Source organism: Pterocles gutturalis, unplaced genomic scaffold (assembly GCF_000699245.1).
Source record: "Pterocles gutturalis isolate BGI_N339 unplaced genomic scaffold, ASM69924v1 scaffold162, whole genome shotgun sequence".
NCBI lineage: Eukaryota > Metazoa > Chordata > Aves > Pterocliformes > Pteroclidae > Pterocles > Pterocles gutturalis.
In genome coordinates this window covers 1,486-17,732 of record NW_010114901.1, presented here as the reverse complement: position 1 = coordinate 17,732, position 16,247 = coordinate 1,486, and positions in this window count along the sequence as shown.

The following is a 16,247-nucleotide window of genomic DNA, read 5'->3' as shown; positions in this document are numbered from 1 at the left end:
TTCTTAACTAACTGTCACATATTCAAACTTCAGTGATTTACTAAGCACGACAAACCAAAATAAGGAAGCAATAGTATATTATAAAAGATACCCACTTCCTCAGGTTAAGTATTTATAAAAACCATTTTGTGCTTAAGCATTTGAATCCAAAACATGAATACTGCTCTGAATAATAACAATAAAACTCCTCTGTTACATTTTAGTTCAGACAATTCATTCAGTGGGACTTAAGAAACACTGTAATGCCCCTGCTATGGCTTCTCAATTGCTATAATTTACATTCTCTATTTAACTGAAGTAATTAAACCTGATAGAATCACAGTTTAGTATGCTTTCCGATGAAATAAGCCAAGGACTGTAAAAAAAAAAAAAAAGATAATCACACTAGCTAATGTTGTCATTTAAACAGAATTCAAGCCTGATGGGGCTGGAGACGACGAAAAATGTCTCAATTGGAAAAGCAAGAAGTGTTACTGAAAACTAATCCACTTTTGGCGGGAGGATACAGGAATTTTGTGCATCTTTCAGGAAATTTTTTCTGATAAATATCTCTTTCCTACTGAACTAAAACCACACAACAGGAAACGTTTAAATCTCTCAGAGCAATCAAATGTAGAAAAGCCTCATTCTGAGACAGTAAGAACATATCTAACAAGAGACGAGGTACAACATTTTACAGCATGTATTCCCCCCTGTAAATGGGAATTATCTTAAAAATACCAATAAACATAACTTGAACTCATATTATTTATGTGCCTGGCTAGCAGACATAGCAGAAAAAAAAATCATGTCACCACCTGCCTAATATCTGAAATAGCCTCCTTCTCCTACAGGGGTTTACCAACTTTGAAGGAGGCATTAGAAGACCAGTAAAACCCATCAACAGACAAATAATAAGGATGAAACCCACTTGCTACTCAGGTAAACATTTTACTCCCATTTAGCTGTTCCCAGTAAATCTCTGTATAAAGTAAATATAGGCTAAACTCCAATTCTGGATTAACCAGTCACCACATAAATTTCTCAGCCAGAAGAAAGTATCATTAGTTCTCTCTCAATCTAGCCTCAGATAGCACTGAAAGGTAAGAAAGCATATAAGCACATATTAACAAGGAGGAAAGGATACTGAATTCACCCAAACAATTTCATCAGACTCAAAAAGGCCAAACACCAACGTGTAGCATACCATTTACAAGGACAATATACCCTGTATTATTCCAATTTGTCTTCTCCAGCTTCTGCTATTTAAGCTTTAATGCTTTTCTTTTTTTCTTACCTCCTAGCAGGCACAGGAACAAAGCATTTCATTCTGTTAAGAACAAGGGAGATTACATTTTTCTAGTTTATTTACGGAAATGCTATGAAACATGTATTCCAAGAACCTTTGAGACAAGCAGCCTGTGTGCATCAGTGATGGCAACAGCCAGTTTTTGACCCTGCATAAACCTGAACAGGCCATATAAGAATCAAATATTCTCTACTACCCAGTGCTGTAACTGAGAGCATCCAACATAAGAGGGAGAAATAATCCAGGGGACCCCACAATGCTGAACCAGGATTACACACAGCAAAATTGGAATCACAACACTAATCCTCATGACTTTTCTTTTGGAGCACACCACATCTCCCGTCAAACAGGGAATCTGCAAAATTGCACGCATGTATGATTGAAGTGTTTTGGTATCAGAGTTAATTTGGTCTCCACACTGTCATTTGGTCCTAAATTGCAACAATACCACCACGACCACCTCCCTGAAAAGATTAGCCAAGGATCAGCTAAGCAAGAAGAAAAGAAACATGACTTTGCAAATAGATACATTACGCTGATACCTGGAAGAAGAGAAATTAAAATTGTTACTAAAGAAGCACTGCCAAGAGGTGCAATGTAAATTTTATTTCATTTAAGTAGTTCTGTGAATGATGCCCAGACTTCCAATGAGCTTCATGGCATGTGCTTTTCTTTTTTTTCTGTATCTTTCTGACCTTAGTAGCTTTACTTTATGATCATCTTTGAAATCAGACCTCATAGGAGTCACCCTTAGCTCACGGTTCCACATCTCTGTTAGCACTGTTCTGCTCCATTCACTTGTTCTAAAAGGGACACTGATTAGTGGGAAAAGAAAATATTTCTCAGATGAAGTATAGGCAAGTGTTGAAAGAAGGGAAGAGAGAAAATGCAGTTCATATAGAAAGCAAAAGAATTACAGGTGTAAAGATCACCAGAACCCTGTTCAAATGGAACTCTTATGTTTGCTCCCAATTGTTAGGCTTCAAGAAGTTTTTACAGTTGGCAAAGTACACAATGGACAGTTATCAAATAATTTTTCAGTTGTCACGTTCATCAGTATTTTATTCTTACGATTGTTCTGAGACAGCTCTCTAAAATGCTACTCTCTACTTGTACAGCATCTGAGGACTAGGGTCTAACCATGCTTCACAACTCAGTAACACATTAACACGGAATAAGAACTCAAAGCTTAGCCTAATAAATTTAGGCTACAATTGTCCTATTTCTACTTGTCCCACAACATGTTTGCAAAATTCAGTAGACTGAAAAAAGTCTGTTTTACTGTGACTTAATGAATACCTCTATATTGTGAAAAATTACTACAGGACAGAATTATCAGCAAGTGAATCTGTCCTGGTTTCAGCTGGGACAGTTAACCTTCTTCATAGTAGCTAGTAAGAGGCTGTGTTTTGGATGTGTACTGAGAAGGTGGCTGGTAACATACTGATGCTTAGAGTTACTGCCAGGACAGTCCAGGACTTTTGTGCTGTGCCAGTGTCTGCAGGTGCAGAAGCTGGGAGGGAGCCCAGCCCCAATTACTGGCCTAGGATTCGACCTTAGGTTTAGGACTGAAACCCAAATTGGCCAATAGTATATTCCCTATCATCAACATCATGCCCTGTATATAGATGAGGATCCGTCCAGAAGCGTTCTCTCTCCTAATTGTCTCTATCTCTGGGCCACCCCTCTCTCAGGGTTGTCTCACTCTCTTGCTCACAGATGCTCAGTCTCTTATTGCTTTTTCATGATTGCAGTTTCAAGACTCTCCCTGCTCCAGGATCATTAGTTGGGAACAGGCTGAGCCTTGGTCATTGGGAGGTGAGCAGTATCACTGTGTATCACTCATTTATTTATATTACTAGTATTACTATAATTACTTTCAATATTGTAGTTTAGTTATTAAATTGTTCTTATCTCAACCCACAAGTCTCTCTTCCCCTTTACCCCTAAAAAACATCCCTGGGAAGGGGGAGGGTGAGCAAGCAGCTGTGTGGTGCTTGGCTGCCAGCCAGGTTCAAAACTACCGATTCCTACGAGCCATTGCCTTTAACACAACACTAGGAAATGCATTTCTGTTTTCCAGTGAAAGTCTTACTGACAACTTGGAGGAAGCTTACACTTTTCAACTTATCAGTAAGAAATGAATGTATAGAGTATGCAAACTATTTCTGTTGAGATGCTACTGCCAGATTGTTGTCATGTTGACAAAGAATAGAGGTCACACCTAGACAAACTTTGCTGCCTAAAAAAGCTAGTCCTGCAGAAGTGTAATTTCTTGGGGAACAGTGAGCTTGCTTTAACTCAGCAGTAGTAAGGATCTCCTGTTACTCTACTCCCTGTGACAGCTATGTGTATCACCTTTTATAACACACTAATCAGAACATGATTATTTAAGAGGGGGAAAAAACACACAAAGGATCAGTGTGACATTTTTTCTTCCTGGTCAGTGATTATTAAAAAAAAAATAAACAAAAAACATAGTCTTCAAGAACTTTAATTCTATAGTTTTTACTAAGACATCACAAACAACTTTTCAGTATGCTCAACTTAAACATTTAAGTTTAATTGCCACAGAACAGGAAAAATTGTATTTGTACAATCCTCCAAATACAGTGTAATTTCCAGATGCAAAAAATCATCATGTTATAAACATTCAGAATTTATTTAACTTAACTTATTTATTTAACTTAACTAATTTATTTAACACACTATTGAAACGTAGGCATAAAAACAGAAGCCAGAAATTATTCAACTACATAAACTGATGTTATTATGCAGGCATGCAAGCACCAGAAGTCCGTAGAACTGCAGTTTCCCAGACCAAACCTTTTGGGCTGTGATGTACTCTGAAACAGAAGACAACTCTGAATCCCTGCATCTCGGACAGTTACATAGTTCAAGTGATGTTTAGAACATCCATGACATAGTTCTATGGACACAAACATCCTCCACAGTCTTCCTATTATGTTTTCCTTGATAACTTAAAAAGTGCTTTCACCTGCTGAGTTTGTACTACTTAAAATGCAATTAAATATAGCAGGAAAGCCCTTTTTTTTTTTTTCTTTTAACTGAGCAAGCACTAAACTGCAGTGTTGTTAGTTTAAACTGACAATCTCTTCTGTGTATTTTGGAATTGTCTCAAGAATGCCTTTTGTATTCTGTCCTGCATGAAATATCTTCATATTGTTAGAGCTCCAATAACACTTCTCAAAACAGTACAGCTGTTGTTTCATGAGAAAACCCCTAAAGAGAATTAATCAAGTGTCACAAAGCACTTAAGTCTTCTGCTTCACAGTAAGTCTGGTTTTTGTTTGTTTGTTAGCAGGTTACCCAGTTTTCAGGGTCTGCTTTACAATCTTAATGCTGCCAATTCTTAATTTTTTTAAACACAGTGTTGACTTTCTCAATACTCTTGTGACATTCAAGACCTTACAGATTCTTGATAGCCTTTCAGACTTTCTAACCCTCCAGACTGATGGCAAATATACACATCCAGCAAGATGACCATCCTTAAGTAATCTGGAATGCTATAGCCTATTGCACTGCACATCCTTCTTTATAGACATGTAGTTACACTTCATAGCGTGACCTCAGAGGTAGCTAGCATCTTAGACACTCTTAACAAGCACAGCATAGTGGCAACTGTACGGAAAAGCATACTGATTCTCAGTTGATAGCAGATACTGCTTGGCCTACTACATCAAGACTATTGTATATATTATCATAACCATGTTTTATAACTGCTTTCTCCATTATGATTGCAATGATTGCAAAGTTTCTCTTTTGGAGTTGTTTTTGCTATAAATTTATCTAGTACTGTGTGAAAGCTATAGTCATTCTTCCCTTTTGTGATTTCAAGAGTCAGAACCCAAGTAGCCTTTAATAGACAACAGTTTGGCAACAGGAATTCTACTGTCTACCTTCAAGCTAAGAACACACACATTTGGTTTTGGCATCTTCTCTCTTCACATTTTACCCTTTTTTTTTTCTTCTTACTGTCTCCTCCGTTGAAGTTTCTGCACATAACAGAGCATGCATGACATCCATATTAAGTCAGAGACCTTTATTGCCTTTTTTTGACAAAAACTGGGTCATGTCATCTTCCATTGCATTTTGAAATCACGTTGAGTCACCATGCTGAGTTTGGTTACTTATGCTGCAAACAGCTGTACTTCAACATGCTAAATCTTAATGCGCATTTGATCTGGACAGCTTGGCAGACCCAGAGAAAAGCTATTAGTATCTATATAGACAATAAAATGTAAAGCTACAACACTGAATGTAGGTTTCATCATCAGTTTCAATGTTGCCATAACTGGAATATACATCTTTCGTTTGACTCCTTACTTTAAATGGAAGTTTTATGTAAGTAGCTGAATTTCACACTGTCACAAGAAGCTGAAAATTCTGAAAAATTTTAATGTCTCTCCCCGCTTAAACAGACTTAATCCCGCATTGGCCACTGTCGTCACCTCCTCCACACTGTAAACTATCTCCAAACAACAAAACCCAAAAAACACAACAATAAAATGAACCTAAAATCTGTTTTTTTTCAGTCTGCCCATTCTTTCTTCTTCATATTAGGTGACAAAAAAGGGTTCATCTTCTAGACTGGCAGACAAGCATAAATGAACAGAGAAGAAACAGTAGTATGTGAACAAGAAGTTACCTTCGCTTTGGCTTTGTCTTCTCTGCCTTAACATCCTACAACTACTACATGTAACAATTGTTCTCCGGAAAGGCAAATGCAGCCCTGGGACATAAGAATTTAGAAAAAGCACATGCCATGTGTCCTACATTCCCTTAAATAAAGTGTAGGATAAGCATATTTAGTAGGACAAGACAGTACATTTTGAGTGTAATTAAGCTGTAGAACCTAGGGAGGTTAATTAAGTAACGAAATCCAGGATGTGGCAGATTTTCTACCACTTAACAGTTCAAAATAAAACTACCTCTTCTAAGGAAGATATGCTGCACCTCAAAAAAGTTTATAGGTGCGATACAGTAATTACTAGGTAGTTCTATGGATAACACCACAGCACAGTCAAGTGCATCCTATATATTGGATCATAATGGCCTCTTCTTGCCTTAAAAAAAATAAACAATTAAATCATTGTTACCTAAACGTTTTGGAATTTTCACAAAGAGAACTCTGGCTGAGAATACTTCCCACAATGACAACAAAACTGGAGGGAGTTTCAAAATAAACTACTCTCCTGCCGTGTTTCACAAATGGTGTCACTCTCCTGCCAAGATTAAAAAAACACACAAAAGTAACAGTTCCCTGTTACCACAGCAAATTTCCATAGACTGACCACTGCATACCACTAGTGGCATGAAACAAATCTTTATCATATCCTCCCTAAAGCTGATCATAAGAAGGAGGTCCCAGCAAACCCATCCAGAACTAGTCGCGCTCTAGTGAGACTAACGTGTTAATTTTAAATTCCTAAATTTTTTATCTCCTGGTTTGGACAATTTGCTCCAGACTCTGAAAGCATCACATTATATAGATTTTTTGTTATGATGATTCAATTATAGAATAGCTTGAGGATGGTCAGATTTCCCCATTACAGAAAAACACAGCATTTAATTGCTGACAAAAGGGAAAAATTCCTTCTTTCTTCCCTCCTCCCCTGCTTCTCCACTCCATATAATGGAATCAAACTGACCTCACAACAAGTCAGTTCAAGGAGCAAACCGAGCCTTCCCCCCATTTTTCATCAACTAGAAGCAATTTGTTGTCCACTGGCTCGTTTTCCTGAATAAGCTCGCTAGAGAATCAGACAAATACTGGCCCAACAAAAAGAGCAGAAACATACAGCTAGGAGGATTAGGTCAAAAAACATACTTTTCAGCAGATATCGTTACATTGCTTAGTTGCAACACGAAACAATATTCTTACAATTACATAGCTTGATCTTCCTATTAAACAGCTAAACAAAAGCATCATCATTCTTGTTTTAGGATTATTAACACACAATATAGTAGCACAATAGATTCAAATGAAAATTTAAGGATTTGCTTTTTCCACAAGACTTTTGAGAAGTGAAGAATACCCCTTTTGTGCAAATATGTATGTTCACTATAATTACTTCTGACCAGAAAATTATGTATATTGTTTTAAATATTAATTCACTTACACTTATATTAAGTTACTACAGCAACAGTTCTGCTCTATTTGGCACAGGTTTAGATACAATCACCAGTGCATTCAGATCCTGATCATTACTGTTTTCTGTAAAAGCAAGTGTCCAACATCTGTCCATGTATGGACATTTAGCTGGTTTTTACTGTTAAATCTTTTAAGAGTTTGAAATTTTTCAGTTGTCTATCCACTGACAAATTCTATGACAATACTAAATTTTTGATACTGTTTACCCAGTATCAAAAAGTACATCTATGGATGCTTCAGTAAGAAATTAATCTTTTAAGAATCTGTTTTTCCAGCTAAAATTCAGAGACAAGGAAGCAGAAAAAACCCTGACTCTCATGGTAAAGAAATTTATTCATGTTAAAATTGAAGACAACTTAAGACAGTTTTCCTACAGATTCTTAAAACTGTGATCCTTGGAACCACTGAATGAAGTGGCTTGGTCACTGAATGACCAAATCTGTTTTGTCCAATTTCATGAGCCAACTCATACACAAGCCCTCCACTAGCCAAGAAATCAAAAACTTAGAGGTACTGACATAAGAATTTTAGGTTATCAGCATCTGGTAGCACCTCTTTATAACTCGGTGTTTCCCATATCCCTGCTCTTTTTAATGCTTTACTGTATCACCAGTTTGAGCACTGTGAAAGTACTCTAGACTCTCAGGACACTTACATTTCCCAATTGCAAGGATTACTTGGAAAGGAAACAACACAACCTGAACGATCCTTCTGATGAACAAAATCTTTGAAACCCATTCAGGCTGTATGTCAAACAATCACATTCCTCAAACAGCACTGGGATCTTTCCTTCTAGATCCTGTGGGTTCTACAGCCAGCTGAACCCTTACTGTACAGCAAGGTATTTTTACTCTGCTGAAATAGCTTCAGATTAATAAACTAACTGTACAAAAGGCTTCAGGCATGAGTAAGACAACATTCAAGACATTCATGCTGCAAGAGAATACATAGAGAGAGCAAATCGAACAGGCTAGGTTTTCAGCTCACGCACAGTAACACGGAACAGGAGTCAAGCTGCAATACACTGGAAGAAGTGAGTGAACCCACACAAGATTTTATTCTAACACAACACAAAAAGCCTTGTCTTTTCCAATCAGCTTCAAGATTACTAGTCACGTTACATTAGTGATGGAGGAGAGCCCAGACATCACTTGGAGGTTACTTATCCAACTGCAGTCTTCAACAGGAAGCAATTATCTACTGTACAACAGAATCAAGTTGTTGAACTGTCATGAATGTAACAGCTGTCAGCATATTAGGATTGGTATACCTTTATGTTATTTGCATGTTTACCTTGCACTGACATACTAAACATATTGACTATGATCCTTGAGGTTTCTGTACTTCATAACTTATGTGGTGCTCTGAAAAGGAACACTGTATGATTAGTAGTAACCATTAAAAGTCTGCTCCCTAGAATCTGCAAAAGCAAAGGAACAGCAACATATTTACTTAACACAAGGTACCACATAAAAAAAAATTAGTGAGGTTTTTTCTTCTTAAAAACTGTCCCAAACATAGAACAAACTCTAAAAGTTTACGAATAGTGATCACATTGCTCTCAAATACCTCAGCTTGCTCCACAGTAACACATGCATCTGCTTTTTTGTTATGAGAAGTGCCTATGCTAACACAGACACATTTTCTGGCATTCTGTATTTTCAAAATCTAGTTTTTTCCTGCTACATTAAAGTAAATACGAATCCAGGGCTCTTTAAAATAAAGTAGCTTGAGTTTTATTGCTCAACTCCTACTACACAACATCTACTGTTCCTCTGGAGATTCTACAGATCTTGAGATGTTTTTACAAGTCTCATAAATATACTACATATTCTAGTCTCAATCCCTTAGTAAAGTCCATGAGAAAGGAACATAGGTTTGGTGTTTCAGACGTTTACAGCAACCCAGAAAGAAGAAAACAGAGACAGCAATAAGTCAAAAAAGCCTGAGCACTGTTTCAAAACTCCCCCTTCCTCAGCCACTCATCCTCCCATAACATTCCTACTGAAGTTATTACGAAAAGCCTTTCAATATTGCTCATTAAAAATGCTCACAATCTTGAATATCAAAACTCTACCTTTCAATTTGCAATTTAAGAATTGGATCTTGGCAGACAGAAGAATTCACTGCTCTGTAAAAGGTACCATACAAAAGATTCATAAAATAATTTCAAATATATTTTGAGATTAATTTTCAAATCATTCAGCATTTTCATCATCTTTCTGTTGCCTGACAATGTTTATCACTCAACCGGCAAAGAAGAAAGTCTACATGGCATATTTTGAAAGATTTAACTGGTATCAGCAAGGGCAAGGTAACACAATACAGATTCAGGTTTGCTTTCTCTGAAGTATCTGGACCACCTCCCTCCTTGTCCACCAGCAAATACAGGTAAGGAACTTCCTCCCTAGCTGTTTCCTCACGTGCTTATACAGTGTCTTATTTGCGTGTTTAAGAAAAATCCTCTCCCAGGTCTGATTAACAAAAATATAAAATAACTACCTCCCTTCTTGCAACTGCTCTTCTCCAAGCAACTTGCCTCCATTTTACTTCAAGATTGTGACATAATATTTCAAAGTTTTCATTACAATACTGTAATACAGTAGTGGTGGAAAAGACTTTAAGTTAGGATCTCTAAACAGTGTATGATTAAAAACACTACCTCAGCCAACACAGAGCTCTGTGCTGATGTATGGAGCCAACAGCCTGCACTAGAACTCTGCCTGTATCAGCTGGTCTAAAATGGTGTTGTTTTTCCCCAGACACCTCGCCATTCTCATGTCTTTATATCATGGTACACAACCACCAAGGGAATAAATACAAGACTGAAATGTTCATATACTACTACACTATCTTCCCTAAAATGTCAAAGTACCCCAGAGCTACCAGAGGTCAGACAGCTGCTTTCCAATATCTCCAGTGAAGCTCACACTACCAGCTTCTCATAGGTAAAGATGCTCTCCTTAGGGGATGACCCGAGAATTCAACTGCTCTTATAGAAAGATTCTATATCAAGTTACCTGGTTGCAAGAGCTTTTTGTTTCTCCCTACTTTATCTCAGCTTCTTTTCAATGTTATGTTACAGCTCCTGTGATTTTGTCATGACAAGAAAATATTATTCCTTGCTCTCTCCTTGAAGATTCCTTCACAGATTAAGAAAGCTGGCATGTGAGTTTTTGGCACCTCACTAAGGCAGACATTTGTCCACTTTTTCATACGCCTGTTCTTCTTGCAACTGCTCAATGTCTTAAAGAAGGAATAGGAAGCCTCAGTCTAACCAGGCCCACTCATACACTTAACAAAAAAACAAAACAAAAAAAAAATCACACACACACACAAAAAAAACACACAAAAAAACAAACAAACAAAAAAAAACAAACACCAAAAAAAAGCCAAGAGTAAAGGGAATCAGTATCTCCTCAAGACACAGTTTCCATAAAAGGACTGCTTAATATCTCAATTGAAATTCTACCTCACAAATCAGGACAAACACATAGTAGATTAAGGAATTTAATCCTCTTTTACACCTTCCCCCCCCTGGAAGTTTTTTAAATTATGTCCAGCAGAGAAAAATATAGATCTGATGTTTAGATCTGAACCTTTCAAACATATTCTAACTCCAGCAGCCTTTACACTAACTTTGCTAATGGCCTTTTTTCTTACTTGTAGAAAAAAAACAGAATTTCTTACATGTGTACAGTGTAACACAGAGATTTATCATTTTAACAAAATAAAAAATTAGAAGTAGTACTTTAATTTACTTTCAGTGGCAAACTTTATTTATATGGAAATTTGAACTGCATTAAGATGCACACAGCATTTTAAAATAGCTTTATTAAATGAAACTAGATGAGCTGATATAATAGAAAAAGTTTAACACCACACACTTCAAAACATAACTTAAAAGGACCCAGGTCATAAGAGTAAAAGCCTCTGCAATTGCACTGAAGCAGCTCTGATCCTCAGTTACTGAGGAGGGAGGAATCTTTCCCTGTTTTTCACATCACCTTTTGATTACTCATTACTGAGCTACCTTAAGAAAATGGCAAGGAAACATTTTTTGAACAAAAAATTACTAAGAGCTGGTTTATCACTTTGCTTCTGAGGAACACTTTTTTTCCTATACAAACATTTGGTATGTTTAATCTTGACACGTTCATTGGTTGCTAGAACTTAAAATTTATTTAAAATTTTAGTATCTCTTTTCAAAGTTCTGTAAAAATACTTTGCATGCCTTGACTTAATATTTACTTTAAATTTAAGATTTTAGCATTGAAATATATTCTTCCAAAACACCTGGGTTTCACTACATGTACTTGAGAGGACACCACTAGGCTTCCGAGCATACAATTTTCAAAACAGGTTTCTTCACACAGTTATCCACATTTGGAACTACATATTTTTTTGCTCAGTCTGCTTTCCAAAGCTTCTAAACCACCTATATGGTGCAGGATAATGTTTTCTTTGTCACTCACTTGCAATAAATTTACTACTTTAAATGACAAAAATTAAGTTTTCTGTACCATTTTTCATTTCCAGGTTCTCTATACAGAATCTGTAATATATATAAAACCCGCTTTCAGGGATGGAATCACTCATATCCATCAGCTACTAATTAAATGTGCTGCTTTTAATTAATTTAAATATAAACATGCATTGGAAGACTGCTTTTGCACATAGACACACAAGACAGTTTACATGCAAGATAAAAATCTACTTTTGGAAGACAAAGTCTATGGAAATAAAATACTAGATTTAAACCATAATGTTTTTCAAACCTAGACCACCTACCTTAGACTACTTATATACTCTTTTATTTGGAAAGGTTACTTTATTTGTCCAAATGAAGTAATTCCTTATTTAACCTTTAATACAGTACAGGTAGCTTAGAAAGTAAACATATACACACACAAATCTAGACAGATAGAACATTAACAGAGGACACAGGCTTGAATGTACACCTTCCCCACCAAACACCTAAAGTAATCCCCCATGTATTTTTTTAAATCAACCCACCATCTTGCCCCAAGATATACATTCCTTCATTACACTTTAGCTCCCCAGTTCTACCCATTCAGCATTCTTTCATCTACACTGGAACAAGTTTTCCTCCCAGCTCAGAACACACAGACAAAAATGTATGTTACTAAGCTCTAAGCCTGGCCCAGTTGCAGTCAGAAGTAGCCCCGATCTTGTTCCATGACCAAGTCTCTACCTGGTAACACCGCTATCATTTCTGTGACTCTGCATTATTCAGCTCTAATAAGGAAAAGATTGAACGAGCAAGAAGATGACAAAAGTATTTGACTGGATGGTGGTGTAGAGGACAGAGGATAAGAGATAACCTTCTTTTGGCAAGCTATAACTTCTAACAAACCCCTCTTCAGAACTATTGTGTCCGACTCACCAAATGGAATCACAAACATTTCCCTCTAGTGCTAGAATATTCATGAGAGTCATCATAAGAGGGAATGCCACTTCCCCTCAACTGCTGATATACCACATAGCTCCAAAGTCTAAAAAATGCATTATGTTTAATAAAAGTAAATAGTAACACAGTGCGGCACCTATTTCAGATCTGTCCTGCCTTCCACTGTGTAACAGTAAAAAAGAAAAAAAAAAAGCTGAGGGGGAAGGGGAGTGCACTCAGTGCAGAAAAAACCAGTTCTCTGGTCAACATAGTAAGAAAAGAAGACATTTATAAAAAACAAGAGAGGAGCATTGAAACAAGACTTGGCAACAACATAAGACTTTTTTTTCCCCTCCCCTCTGCAGATACCACAATACAGCAAAGATAAGAAAGTAACTTACAGTGTATGTAACAACTGTTACATATTTGACAACTGTGTTCTAGGCGTAGTTTCAGACAGCAAACAGAAGGCCTGATCCAGATAAGGAAACGGAAAGAACAGAAAGCTAATTCTGAGCTTTAACCTGGGTCTAGACAAGCAACTAAAGAGTTCTAGGGGATTCAGGGGTAGGAACTTCAACCACCTACACCCCTTTTGAAACTGATAAAGTGGTAATAAACAGTAATAAAAAGAAGAACTATTTACACTTGGTTCACCTCTAGGACAGCATGCTTATTTCTAAAAAGTGAAGATCTGATTAGGATTTGGACGTTTTACAAGTCATATTTGCTTAACTGTTTGTACTTTAGGCAGACAGAATCCTGACAGCTTACAGGAAGAGACTCCTAATAGAGCACTAACATACAACAATTCTTGGGCACCCTGTCATATCCCAACACTTTTACTTCAAGCACTATACCGACAGAAAAAAATAACTCCTTTCTTGCTCCTGCCCAGAAGCCCCTGCTCCCAAATCAGAGTAATGGTTGAAGCTCAGTATACAGCAACAGTGTGCAGATATTTGGTACAGGAGAGACCTTGTTCAGATTTCAGATACAAAAAAAACTTACCCACAAAGTTAGAAACCACCTAGTGCAGAATCCATAACATGTGAATTATGGCATTATCACTGGAAACTATCAAACATTATTCAAATGAAAGGTTTTAATCCTCTTGAAACAAATTACTAAAAGCCAAGTCAAACTGAAAGCTATCCCTTTATTACAGTTACAAGTATTTATTTTCAAATGAAATTATAAAATAAAGACAAGGTCCCTTTAACAGAAGGATTAGGGGGGGAGCCTTCATTCGTTGAGGGTTTTTTGCTTCCTTTTGTTTTCTTTTGAGTCTACCATCCTATCTTCTCTATTACATATATATCCTTTTTTTAAAAAAAAAAATAAAAAAAGACATTAAAAGTTATTTTCAAGATAAAACTTCAAAACTGTTGAGAAGTCCTAATAGCTGAATTTAGATTATTTGAAAGCTTGCTATCTTTTCACTTACCAATATACGGCTACAGCAGATATTCAAACCAAGTATGAACCAGTATAAACCAGATATATACATTATTTCCATCAACTAATAATCTACATGATTTCCATTCTGCTCCGTTCAAGAAGTACACAGATCTGCTATTAACTACATTTTTTTAAAGGAAAAGTCACATTAACACTCAGCATATATTCACTTTAAACTAGCATTTTCTAGAACTGAAACCTACCCCTTTCACAAAGGGCAGGAAAATTGAAGTGATATTCAAAGTCTTAAATTATTATCAGGAGTCTCTGTTTTCATTTATCAGGCTTGTGTAGCTCTTGGGGTTGAGGAGAAAGCCTTGAAAACATTGACAGAGGTAACTGATTAAAGTATTGCTTGTTTGAAACACTCTGCAATAGCTTTGTGGGTATTACGGTTCTAGCAGAACCAACACACTTCACGGTGTTACTTAATGACTCCGCTTTCACTGCACAAGGCATATTTATAAAAAACAACACCAAACTATTACTGCACTACTATGACAGTTTGTTTTCTGTAACCCCTAAACACACAGAAAGGCTGAAGATAAGAATTACTTCTTTTGTTCAAAGTAAGCTTTTCTAGGAAAACACCATTATGTTTAAACAATGAAAACTCCTTTAGTTACAAATCCATGCTTTTGTAACTACCTCTTAATATAACTTAACACTTTTGTGGGTGACACTTGGAAATCATCTACCAAAAGTAATTAATATCAGCCTGTAGGCCATAACTCCACCTTCTACCTACTGTTACAGTAGGGAGCTGCAGGTTGATAAAAAAAAAATGCTCCTCAAAAAATAACATTTGATAAATCAGAGGTTATCTCGGTTCATTTTCAGTTATATAATAATAAATTATTTTCTCAATAAACTTTTTCAGTTGATATACTCTCACTGGTAATTGTGCCTACTTACACCTAACCATTGCTAGTTATATTTCTTTAAGTTCTGTTACAGGTAGCTGAAAACACAGATGACTTGCTGTTTGTTTCCATGAACACTTAATTAATCTTGCTTTTAAAAGTAAAAGTAGATACCACCTGATGCTTGCATGATGTTCTCTTTACGAAATTCACTCTAAGGTAAGTTCTCTACTTCATGAAGTACCCTTCCTTTTTCATAACTGCATGTAATTCTTTCCTAGTTCATTGGACTGATGAACAAGCATACTGTTTAAATCACAATCAAAGCTGAAATTATTCATATAACTCTTTACTAAAAGTATGAGCACCAGGTTTCATATATAGGATTTGCTTGTTTGAAACATAAATTAACATCCCACTAAGCTTTAAGTGTTTCCTCATCTTTAGAGATAGACTTACTTCTGTTACCCTTCAATTGTTTAACTTTTGGTCTTAAAAAGAAACCACTAAACATATAAAATGCTTTGATCAATCTTGTCTAGCGGAAGGTATCCCTGCCCATGGCAGGGGGGTCAGAATTAGATGATCTCTAAGGTTCCTTCCAACCCAAATCATTCAATGATTCTGTGCAAATACATTACTCAGAAAGTATCTTAGTGGTGTTAACACACTAATGAAAGTATTTGCATATCCAGTAGATATACGGCAGGTAGATTAAAACCAGACAGCTGAAACTATTACTATCCCTAGCTCTGTACCTCATCCTCACAGCCAGCATATGATATCTATTCATGCACCATTGCCTGAACCAACATTTTTTTCAGCCTGGCATACTAAACCAATCACTAGCCACTGCCCCATCCATTTCAGTGCCACAACAATACTACTCTTTTGTATGCCAGTGTTCTACAGCCAACATTGAACAGGTTTGGCTTTATGAACTGGCTAAGAAGTCCCATCTTCAGCATTTAAAAGGCCTGTGAGAGAAAGAAACAACATCCTACTGTTTTCTGAAAAAAAAGTAAACATAGTTTTAACTAAAATCTAATT